Source organism: Pelophylax lessonae, assembly GCF_965119305.1.
Source record: "Pelophylax lessonae genome assembly, chromosome: 4".
In the NCBI taxonomy this organism is placed as follows: Eukaryota; Metazoa; Chordata; class Amphibia; order Anura; family Ranidae; genus Pelophylax; species Pelophylax lessonae.
This window is the reverse complement of record NC_138771.1, coordinates 502,394,372-502,407,107: the sequence shown is the minus strand read 5'-3', so window position 1 is coordinate 502,407,107 and position 12,736 is coordinate 502,394,372. Positions and strand designations below refer to the sequence as shown.

At 45.5% G+C, this 12,736-nt stretch overlaps 1 protein-coding gene across 1 annotated transcript in view; it reads right to left on the bottom strand.

The window, feature by feature from the left end:
- The window catches only part of CAPRIN2 (caprin family member 2), a gene marked incomplete at its 3' end in the record, with an annotated part of 157,324 nt that extends 145,452 nt beyond the window's left edge, over positions 1-11,872 (bottom strand). The window contains exon 1 of the mRNA XM_082255938.1: positions 11,837-11,872. The remainder of the gene's footprint in view (positions 1-11,836) is intronic.
- Between the last annotated feature and the right edge of the window lie 864 nt (positions 11,873-12,736).

The following is a 12,736-nucleotide window of genomic DNA, read 5'->3' as shown; positions in this document are numbered from 1 at the left end:
CCAGGCTATTTTATTAACAAATTATGGACAAAAACAAATACATCCATAACTGAAATGCTTACAGACAGAATACGAACAAGCTGCCGACCAGAAATGAAGTATTTTAAGTTGTTTCCACTGTTGATAGGAAAATGCTAGTGGAGTGATGGCAGCGGCGCCTCTATCCATGTCATATAGTGCGCGCTCCACTCCGCACAAACACTTGGATATGCGCTTCATAAAAGCTAACATTTATCTGGTTAACGTTAGAGTGAGCGGCCTCTTTCTTTAAACAAATTCGTTTAGGCTTTACAATAAATATTGTTTATGGGCTAATTAATGCCACAATAATTTGTTTATTTTATTGGCTAATTGTATTTTTCATTTTTGTTTTGCACTGAATACCATTGAATATTTTCATTGACTGCATTAAATATTTGCCGTGCACCGCTATGCCAGAAAAACGTTAAGAGCCACCTATTTTTTTTATAATAAAGGGTTTCTATTTCCTATTTACGCGAAATCTACAGACGCAAACAGACAAAGTGTAATAAAATAAAGACCTAAATGTGTATTTCGGACTTTTCCACCAGTCTGAAAATTCAAGTTAGACTTACCGGTAACTTGTTTTCCAATAGTCTTTCAGGACAGCACCTTAGAGAGATGGCTCCTCCCTCTCCTCATCAGGAAACACCCCATCCACCAGATTTTAAAAGGAGGCTTCTCCCACCATTCATCAGTTTGTAGAAGAGTACCTCCGGCCCATGCTGGAACACAAACAGATATGGTTAATCACAGCAATACATTTTATACAATAGGGCGGGATCCTCCTGCTGTCCTGAAAGACTATTGGAAAACAAGTTACCGGTAAGTCTAACTTGAATTTTCCCTAAAACGTCTTTCAGGACAGCACCTTAGAGAGGATTATCGAGACTTACTCAATTTAGGGAGGGACCACAGCTTGCAGGACCTTTCTGCCAAAAGCCTGATCTTCAGCTGCCAAAAGGTCCAACCTATAGGTGTCTTGCAAATGTAAAGTAGCTTGACCACGTAGCCGCTTTGCAGATTTGCTCTGGAGTGGCACCAGCTTTCTCTGCCCATGTAGTGGCTAACGCTCTAGTAGAGTGAGCTCTGATCCCCTGCGGGGGAGACAATTTCATTTGGGAGTAAGCCTCTGAAATAGCGGATCTGAGCCATCTGGCTATTGATCCTTTTGATGCCTGGCGACCTTTTTTGTTGCCAGAGAAAAGAACAAAAAGAGTTTGATGATCTAAACTCTTTAGTAACCTCCAAGTAGTGTATAAGAACCCTTCTTACATCTAGGTAGTGAAAGCTTTCTTCCTTATCTCCTGATGGATTAGGACAGAAGGTAGGCAACACAATTTCTTGTGATCGGTTTCTCGTTGAAGCTACTTTTGGGAGAAACCCTGGATCCGTCTTGAGAATTATCCTATCTGGATATATGGACAAGAAAGGCTCGATAGCTGATAAAGCATGTAATTCACCGATTCTTCTTGCTGATGTTATTGCCACCAAGAAGACTGTCTTGAGGGTAAGGTTTTTTAGTGTAACCGTTTCTAGTGGTTCAAAAGGTTACTTTGTGAAAGCCTGAAGGACCACCGACAAATCCCATTTGGGGAAGCTTCTGATAGGCACTGGTCTGGAGCGGGTAAGGGCCCTGAAGAATCTGATGATTAAAGATTCTGAAGAAATGGGCCTTTCCAAGAATACCCCCAGGGCTGTAACTTGTACCTTGAGGGTACTTACTGCCAAACCTTTTCCTGCGCCCTCCTGTAGGAACTCCAAAATTGAAGTAATACTGTCCAATTTTTGATCTTTCGATTCACACCAGGTATTATATGTCTTCCAAACTTTTGCATATATATTCCTTGTGACTTTTTTCCTACTGGAAAGTAGAGTAGCAATTAATGCGTCTGAAAATCCTTTCCTTTTCAGCAGTTGCTCCTCAGATACCAGGCGGTGAGCTTTAGCTTTTCCACTTCTGGATGATAGACTGGACCTTGAAGCAGTAGGTCTTGACGAAGAGGGAGCTGAAAAGCAGGTTTGACTGATAGTTGAAGGACAGTCGAAAACCAAACCCTTTTGGGCCAATAAGGTGTGATCAGGATCACTGAGGCTCTTTCCATTTGGATTTTTCTCAATACCAACGGAATGAGCTGGAAGGGGGGGGAAGGCATACCCCAACCTGAACCTCCAGGGATGTGCCAGGGAATCTACTCCCAGAGAGTTGTCGTTTCTGTGGAGTGAGAAGTAAAGTGGAAGTTTTGAGTTTTCTTTCGTTGCAAACAGATCCACCTCTGGCTTTCCCCAAGTCTTGGTTATCAACATAAAGACTTCTGGGTTCAAGCTCCATTCTGCTTCTCGGATCTTCTGCCTGCTTAAATAATCCGCCACACTGTTTAGTGTACCTTTTAGGTGGATTGCTGACAAGGAAAGTAACTGCCTTTCCGCCCATTGCAGAATTTCCGTTGCCAAAAGCTGTAGGGTTTTGCTTCTTGTGCCCCCTTGCTTGTTTAGATATGCCACTGTAGTGGCGTTGTCTGAAAGGACTTGAACATGAGTCCCCTGAAGATTTTGAGAGAAGGCAGTTAGGGCTAGGCCGACTGCCTTTAATTCCTTCCAATTTGAGGATTTTCTTGTCTCGGTCTGAGACCAAACCCCCTGTGCCAGGTTTTGGTTCCAGTGGGCTCCCCACCCCCACCTGCTGGCATCCGTTGTTAACCTCTGGTCTGCCGGGAAGGACCAGGCCAAACCCTGAGACAAGGTTATCCGATTTCTCCACCACCAAAGGGACCTCTTGACCTTGGTGGGGATTTTTACCTTTAAGTCCAAAGTCTCTGGATTGTGATCCCAGATTCTGAGGAGGAAATATTGGAGTGGTCGAAAATGCAGCCTTGCCCATTGGACAGCTGGAATTGATGCAGTCAGGTTTCCGAGGACTGACATGATCTCTCTGATCGACCACCACTGATTTGTTTGTAGCCTTGCTACCAAATTCTGTATTTTGACCTGTTTGTCTTCTGGTAGGAAGATTCTTTGTTCCAAAGAGCATAACTGAAACCCTAGGAACTGAACCCGCTGAGCCGGTGTGAGATTCGATTTCTTGATGTTCACTATCCATCCCAGAGCTTCTAGATGACCTCTTGCCTTGTGCAGGTCCTCTTGAAGTTTTTCCTTTGACAGGGCAAAGAAAAGCAGGTCGTCCAGGTAAGGCACCACAGAGATTCCCTGAAGGCGGAGGGGAGCTAGACACTCTGCCATTACCTTCGTAAAAATACGAGGGGAGGATGATAGCCCGAAAGGGAGTGCTTTGAATTGGATATGGAGCATTTCCTTTCCCAGATTTACTGCCAACCTTAGGAATCTCTGTGAGCGAGGGGCAATAGGGATATGTAGGTAAGCATCCCTTAAGTCGATTGATGCCATGAAGCATCCTTTTGTTAACAGGGTTCTGACTAAGAATTGAGTCCATTCGAAACTTTTTGTACAGAACTGACCTGTTTAATGGTTTCAGATTCAGTATAAGACGAAAATCCCCCGATTGTTTCTTTATCAAAAATATGTGGGAATAAAATCCCTGATGTTGTTCCTCCACTGGAACTGGACAGACAACTCCCTGTCGCCTCAGGTCCTTTAACAGGTCCATCATAGCCAGGGCTTTTTCTGCATCTCTTGGGAGGTTTGTGACAAAGAACCTTTCGGGTGGCGTCTCTGAAAACTCTATGTTGTAGCCTTGGGACAGCATACCCAGAATGTATTGATTTTCTGTTATGGCTGCCCAATAGGGGAGGAATTCCCTCAATCTTCCTCCCACCGGCAATGTCTTGTCATTGTGTTTTGTTGGTTGACACAGGAGGATGGAAGAGAACACCTCCTTTCCCTTTGGGTTTTTGTGTCGACCAGTTTCTTCTCTTCTCCTGGGGTCTGCTATTTTGCTGAGCTTTTTGAGGTCGAAAAAGCTTCTTTGCTGCCTGTTTCTTCTTCACAGGAAAAGACTTCTTTTTGTCTGCTGTTCTATCTAGAACAGAGTCTAGCCCAGGCCCGAATAGTAGATCCCCTTGAAAAGGAAGTCCACACAGCTTATTTTTAGAAGCTGTATCTCCAGGCCATGTCTTTAACCAAAGAGCCCTTCTGGCTGAGTTGGATAAAGCTGCAGATCTTGCTGTCATCTTCACTGACTCTGCTGAAGCGTCAGCAATGAAGGCTATGGCCGTGGAGAGCGTGGAAAAGGAATCCAAAATTTCCTGTTTAGGTGAGTCTGCTGTGATGTGTGCTTTTAGCTGGCTAAGCCAGTATTCCAGATTCCTGGACACACAGGTTACTGCCATGGCAGGTTTCAGACTCCCCATGATGGATTGCCAGGATCTCTTAAGTTGCTGGTCCATCTTCTTATCCATGGGATCCCTTAGTATTCCCTTGTCTTCAAATGTTAGGTCTGTTGACCTAGAAACCTGGGAGAAGGCTGCATCAATCTTTGGCATCTTATTCCAGGGAGCTCCTGGGTCCTCATCAAAAGGAAATCGCCTTTTAAAGGCTTTAGGGAAGAAGGTTTTCTTTTCCGGATCAGCCCACTCATGTTTTATTGCATCTGAGATGGTCTGATGCACTGGGAAGATACGGCCCTTAGGCTCTTCCAAGCCTGCATACATTTTGTCATGTAGGGACAGTTCCTTCTTTTCCTCCTCCAGACCCAGGGTGATGTAAACTGCCCTCAGGAGACCATCCACTTGCTCTAAGGATAGTTTGTATTTAGTGGGCCTGCTTTGTGCCCCTCCCTCCTCTTCTTCCTCTGAATCCTCCTTGGAATGTGAGGGGGAATTATCTCCTTGGGTGGAAGGAACCCCTTCTGTCCCCACCGAAGGAACCAATTGTGAACCCTGAGAGGACAGTGAGGCTGATGGCTGACTCAGGGCAGGGTCCTGTAGGGATGACCGAAAAGATTGGATGGTAGCATCCAATTCCTTCCTCACAGATGCGACTAAATCGCCACAAACTGCAGATGCTTCTTCCTTTACTAGTGCATCAATACATCCCTGGCAAAGTGTCTTTTTCCAACTTTCCGACAACTTTGCTTTGCATGAAGGACACTTTCTCTTGAAAACAGTTTCAGAGCTTTTAGCCTGGAAGACATGAATGGGAAAACATACACATGCTTCTTAAAAGTCAGCCTGATTCTCAGGGCCACCAAAGGTGCACAGAAAGACATTTAAAGGGAAGTCCCATGTGCCCTGACAGGCCCCCAGCCACCGGGGGGATAGTAAAAGGGATGGAGAGAGACCCCACAGTAAGATAGGCCATATAAAGATACCCCTTACCTGGGCCTTACTGGTGCCTGTGCCTGTCCCACTCGCTGAAGAAGCTTCCATCGCTTGGCAGCGGTATCACCCGTGGCTTCGGTACCGGTTCCGGAGACCAAAGCGCACCTGCACTGGACCGGATCCGGAATAAGGCACCAGCTTGCTCCTCCCTTCTTCCTCTGCGTCCGGCGGAAATGACGCCATACGCCCCCTGCAGAACGCTGCCCTTTCCGGAACCTCACTTCCGGTCCGGACGAGCGTCACTCGATCCGGAGAAATGGCGGCAAATTTGAAAAAAAAAAAAAAGGCAGCGGAAACCTAAGAAAAATCGTTCCGCTCCTCCAAGATGCCTTCCCAGGGCTGTGCTCTGCGGGGTCTTGACTCAGCCTAGAGCACTGAAGAGGAAGAAGGAGCCCATGCACTGCAGTCGGTCGCGTGAATGGGAGAAGCAATCGTTTCCAAAAAAGGGTAGGTGGACGTAGGAAGCCCGGTCTCTCAGGATAGCACCTTAAGAGCCCAGCTCCCCACAGAGGTGTTCCTCGGCCGGAGGAAACACAAAAACTGATGAATGGTGGGAGAAGCCTCCTTTTAAAATCTGGTGGATGGGGTGTTTCCTGATGAGGAGAGGGAGGAGCCATCTCTCTAAGGTGCTGTCCTGAAAGACGTTTTAGGGAAAGAAGACATGTTATTGAAGACAAATATCCAAAAATCTCAAAATTGACCAGTAAAAAAAAAAAACAATGTTTTTGCCTGCCGTGTCTCGCATTAAAAATAATAAAAAAAAAGTTTCTGTAAATCATCTCGCGACCCCCCGCTCCCCACTCCGCGACCCCCCGGGGGGTCGCGACCCCCACTTTGGGAACCACTGTGCTATTCAGATATAAACAGCTACCCAGCATGCCTTAGGGCACACCCCCTTCTAATTGGCCAGTACTGTATAGAAATCCATGCTCTCATCAGTAAGTTTTCCTCCCACCATCCAGTACATCCCATAACTACCAGACCAGTGTAAAACTTTCAAGACAGCATGAGCAGCCCCAGAGAACAATGAGCAGACTACCAAGCACAGCTCTGTTAAGCAGACCACATAGATATTTAAACTAAACGAATATAATAATCAGCGCAAAACCACAATTGTATAAAATTACAACAAAATCTAAGGATGCAAGCATTCAGTGTTAACATTACACCAGTGAATAAAAAGTAAATCAATGCTGCGCCATAGTATACAATCTGCAATAGTGACTCAAAACGTATAAACCAAATAAGAAAATATCGCTATAAATAAAATCGGTATTATAAATCGTGCAAATAGTACAGTGAAAATTCACACAAATTACACTAAATCCAATATATAAATAATGCAATGGTGCAAAATGCAAAACTGAGGAAGTCCCACACAGTTATTTGCCTAGCTGTCTAGCAGAGAAACCAAAAACCATAAACACTCTCTAGCGCCTACCTAGGAGAGCGCCACAGGAAGCTTTGTATTCATTGAGCGAATTCAAAGCTGCCTATGAATGGTTGAGCGTCTCACACCGAGCACAGTGCTGTAGGGATTCAAAGCTGCCTATGAATGGTTGAGTGGCTCTTACCCGAAGCAGTGCTGTTGCTGAGGCTACAGTTTATACAGTGCACAGGTTCGTTTAGGAATAGTTATTTTAGGCCAGCTTGGCACAATAGCTCTGCGGGAGGGATTTCTCCATCAACACTGTTGGGAGGTAAATCAAGAGATTCTTTCATGCAGCCTGTGGTTTCCGGAAAGAAAATCACAACATCTATGGCTGGCTTTAGTGGCGCCGTATTTCTTTACTACCAAGAATTTGCAGTCCCCTGGGAACCCCTCAAAATAGGCACAGCAGCTGTACAGCTATAAGATTCAGTGGAGGGGGGATAGGATCACTCATGATGGGCATAACATGTGCAGGCCTTGGACCTGAGCAGAAATGGTGGGAACCCTTCATAACAGCAGGAGAACAGAGCCAGAATGTAGCACAAATATTGGGGCCTCTTATAATCGGTATAGCAAATGTGTAGACCCAGAAACTCGCAGGATGGTTGGAACCCCTCAATGGGCACAGCAGATTTGTAGATCTAGGAACCGCTTATAACTGACTCAGTAACTGTGCATGGCTAAAGGAAATCCCTCAATGGGCACAGTAGATGTGGAGACAGAACGCCTCATAATTGACACTGCAGTAGCAAACATGGCACAAAGATCCCACCAATAGAGTACTAGGGAAGACGTGATCCAGCTTAAAGCAACATTAAAACCCAAAACCACCAATTTATACATTATTGCAGCTTACCAATCATGTGGAGGCTGAATTTGTTTAGGCGTCCCCCCCCCACCTCCATTTTTACCTGGTGATCTAACCATTAACACACCCTGTATTAGAGCACCCCCACTCTAGATGGAGCACCTTTGGACAGTTGCATTTAGTCAGGGCCGTTTGAAGGAATTTGGGGGCCCCAAGCAAAATGGACATGGAGGCCCCCCCCCCCCCGCACACACGCAAAGCCTACAGGATTTTACCAGCATAGGGATGCACAAAGTATTGTGGGCGTCCACGTGCCAGCGTCCCATTCATTTCTATTTGGACCTGCACCCACACCTACCTGCATGTTAGAATAGGACCCAGTGGTTGTACCCATGCAACTGCGTTTCCCAGTAGAAATGAATAGGACACTGGCAGGCGGATGCACACAACACTTTGTGCATCCCCATGCTGGTAAAAGATGGCCCTGCACAGGAGACACATCTGCAGCGCCAAGTGTCCCTAAAAGGGCCCTAAATGAGGCCTAAGAATGCTTTTCACTGTCCTGTGATCATCATCATCATGATAATCACACAATACAGATGCTGTGGTTCAATGCAACTGCACTGTGTGATTAACATGATGATAATGATCACATTTAGCTGCTGTATCAATCATGTGCAACAGAGGCATGGCATAGGTGAAGAAGCTGTTTTTTTTAAACAATACCTTATTTAAGCAACATTCACAGCAGACTTGCTGGTCCCCACTTTCCTCATACTGTCTGTCCCTCTGTGCTTTGATGGCTTTTGGCTGCTGCTGATTTCCCCTCAGCCTGAGCCTGCCCTCTCCTCAGCACTTACTTGCTGAAGTAGACACAAGACAGTCAGTGAATAAGCTGCTGACAGCCTCTGCTCCCTGTCACAGATATCACTCCGCCAGGACCGGAACTTTCTTTTCTTTTTCGGGGAATGGGGCACTGAATGGTGTTAATCCGCCTGACCACAGGACTTAGAAAAAAGCCTCCGGGTCCGGCACCCCTCTGAGTGAACTGATGGGGCCCAGGATATATGGTCAGACCACATGGGAGCAGCAGGGAACTCGGCAAACAGGCAGAAGCAAAAAAAAAAAAAAGTGCCTGCACTTATGATGCTCTGTGAAACCTACAGCTGCTGGCCGGGCCCCCTACAGGAGGTAATGGGAACTGCGTTCCTGCTGTGGAAAGAGTGCAGGAACGTCGTTCCCATGCGTTCCCACAGCCGGACTCGAGCCCTGGATAATGTCCGTCTGTGTCTTTGGTCTTGGGGCCCCAGGCCAGTTTGGGGCCCCAAGCAATTGCTTGTTTTGCCTGCCTTGACGCGACGGGCCTGCATTTAGTCTGGGGGGGAGGGGAGTGTTGCTGTACTATCAGATTTAAATACCCCAACAAATTGAACCTGAACGGCAGCTAACTTTATAACCAGTTGCAGCAAACTATTTTCCCTTTGGCATAAAGGTCCTACATAATGCTGGTCATTGTAAGCACCCCTGCCAGTGTTTAAGACCCTGTTCACACCTGAGTATTTCAGCACGTAAAAACGCTCATCTCTGAAGTCTCAAAAGCCCAACAAGCAAAATCCCATTCATTTCAATGGCACCTGTTCACATATGAGCATTTTGTCTCCTGTAACAAAACGTCTGAGGCTACGTTCACATGTGGGAGTAGCGGATCACGGGCAGAATCACCACAATTCTGCCCGCGATCCGGAATCACTGCAAATCGCGGGACACCTGTGCGATGCCTGTGATTTGCAATGGCACCCCAAACTCTGTGCGATGTTGCCGCGATTTCCACCAGCCGAATCACGGTAACATCGCGCAAATAGAATCGCGGGACGCATGACGCCCATAAAAGGTACAGGAGCTTCTTTTGCATCGCACAGGCGTCCCGCGATTTGCAATGATTCCAGATCGCGGGCAGAATTGTGGCGATTCTGCCCGTGATCCGCTATGCCCACAAGTACGTAGCCTTAAGCTCAAAAAAGTACATGAGCTTTTTTAGCAGATTAGAGGCGTTTTTGTTAGATGTCAATACCATCAAAAAGCCCAAAACAACAAACGCCTGCAAAGAGCCCAAAAAAAAACACGCCTGCAAAGAGCCCAAAAAAAAACACGCCTGCAAAGAGCCCAAAAAAAAACACGCCTGCAAAGAGCCCAAAAAAAAACACGCCTGCAAAGAGCCCAAAAAAAAACACGCCTGCAAAGAGCCCAAAAAAAAACACGCCTGCAAAGAGCCCAAAAAAAAACACGCCTGCAAAGAGCCCAAAAAAAAACACGCCTGCAAAGAGCCCAAAAAAAAACACGCCTGCAAAGAGCCCAAAAAAAAACACGCCTGCAAAGAGCCCAAAAAAAAACACGCCTGCAAAGAGCCCAAAAAAAAACACGCCTGCAAAGAGCCCAAAAAAAAACACGCCTGCAAAGAGCCCAAAAAAAAACACGCCTGCAAAGAGCCCAAAAAAAAACACGCCTGCAAAGAGCCCAAAAAAAAACACGCCTGCAAAGAGCCCAAAAAAAAACACGCCTGCAAAGAGCCCAAAAAAAAACACGCCTGCAAAGAGCCCAAAAAAAAACACGCCTGCAAAGAGCCCAAAAAAAAACACGCCTGCAAAGAGCCCAAAAAAAAACACGCCTGCAAAGAGCCCAAAAAAAAACACGCCTGCAAAGAGCCCAAAAAAAAACACGCCTGCAAAGAGCCCAAAAAAAAACACGCCTGCAAAGAGCCCAAAAAAAAACACGCCTGCAAAGAGCCCAAAAAAAAACACGCCTGCAAAGAGCCCAAAAAAAAACACGCCTGCAAAGAGCCCAAAAAAAAACACGCCTGCAAAGAGCCCAAAAAAAAACACGCCTGCAAAGAGCCCAAAAAAAAACACACGCCTGCAAAGAGCCCAAAAAAAAACACACGCCTGCAAAGAGCCCAAAAAAAAAAAAACACGCCTGCAAAGAGCCCAAAAAAAAAAAAACACGCCTGCAAAGAGCCCAAAAAAAAAAACACCTGCAAAGAGCCCAAAAAAAACACGCCTGCAAAGAGCCCAAAAAAAAAAAAAACACGCCTGCAAAGAGCCCAAAAAAAAAAAACACGCCTGCAAAGAGCCCAAAAAACGCCCAAAAAAAACTCCTGCAAAAAGCTAAAAAAAAAACACACCTGAAAACTATACGCTCAGGTGTCAGGAGCCAAATGGCTTGTCTATCCTGCAACTGATATATCTGAAAGAGTGCTTGTTCTATGGGGGGAAAAAAAAGACACTGGCTGGAGGAGAAAAGAAGAAAGCCCCAAAGAAAAAAAAAAAAAATAATGCAGCCAGCTAAGCTTCAGTAATCTGCAATAAAAGCTTGATTTTAGACCAAATACTACTTTAAGCGGTTTTATTGTCCAGTATCTAGCAAAAAAGCTTTTGGCAAACACTTTGAAATGGGCACAAGTTTACCATAAAACTCTCCCCCTCCCCAGCCATCCGTTAGCTTACAACGCTTTGATGGCAAACTAACAGTACACCAACTATTTCAAGTGGCCAGTAGAACACTAGGTTCTGTACAACTCCTGTAATAGTGAACTCCTGCCAGCTGTGTGCTCACACCGGTTACACTCGCTATAATACAAAATTGAACTCCCACCCAGAGACCTCTGCAAGTCTCAAATAGCTAGGGGGTCAGCTCAATCATGCATTTACCATAATTAAAACATTCTGGGAATTGTCTCTAAAGTAGAAAAAAAAACACACTATAGGCAACCCACCATTTTGGATAAAGCAAGGGAGGAGGGGTTACAGCCCAACAGATTTTTATTTTCCTTGCTGTGTCCCATTGCAAAGATTTCCCTTCACTTCCTGGCCCAAAGACAAATAGCCTATTTCCTGCAAATTGACAGACTTCCTTGGACCCCAGAACTAGTGTCCCCCATTGGAAGATTTCCACTTTTTTTTTTTAAATACAACCCAAATTGCAGGATTCGCTTATTTTCAATGATTATAGTAAATAGGACAAAAAGGTTGGATATCCCCTAATGGGAACAAGCACAGCAAAAAAAAAAAAGCAAACCCTCTCTACCTGCATAAAAGAGTTAGCAGAAAGAGTACTTTGACTTGCAATTTGCCATTCAATCCACTTTTTCTTAAAAACACAGCAAGCCAAAAACCCATTAATTAGGTGGTAAAAAGGCCTAAGCATATTCACAACACATGCCAGCTTCCCTGGTGTCCCCTCCACACAGCAAAATGAATTCCATGTGTAGGCCTCATTACTGACCGTAAGCATCCACTAGGCACAGATCCCAACTCTTCCTAAATCCACTAAGGTGTGATGATTGCTTCTCTGACCTTTAAATTTGATTGAGGGCGGGGTGTGGCTCTCAGAAATCTAGCTACACCCTCCACACACCTGCACCCATTCCACCAATCACCTGTCAATCAGACATGCAGACTCCTGAATATTGGCAGTATCACAGCAGAGCTTTCAGGACCCTTTACGCTTGTGTGTGAATGCAGACTATATCGCAGGCACATTCATCAAGGACAGGATCGCATTGCTGCGCTGCAACAACCTACCCATTACTGAAGCCCCTGAAAATGCAAATTAGGAGCGTTGGTTCACTGCGGCATCAAACATTTTTAATGGCACCCCAACACACCTTGTCAATGCACCTGTGCTGAAGCACACCTCATACGTTTGGACCTAATGCTGCTCTTAGGGGCATCTGGCAGGCTTTTTTATTTCTTCTTCTTCTTCTAAACGCCCCCTGCATGTTAGCCTATGTGTCTATGCTGGCAGGGGCATTTAGAGGCAGAAAAAAATCACTGCCAGTGCGTTCAGGAGCAATAGCGCTATGGCAGAAAAAAAAAACGCTTGCACGGTTGACGTTAAGCATGTTTAGCGCTTGAGCGTTAATTCACTTCAATGAGCAAAAAAAATTATTATTCTGGCAAATGAAGCGGATTAACCCCCAAGCGCATTACACGCATTTACGAATGTCAAGAGTTTTTCTCTGGCAAAACGGTGCTGCCAGGAGGAAAGGCGTCTAGGAGAGATGGGCAAACGTTTGCATGTGGCCTTTGGGGTAAATTAGGTTTGCCTATTCAAAAGACTGGGCTGCCTTGTTATAATGGCATGCATCATCTGCATTAAAACACCAAAACAACATCCACCTTG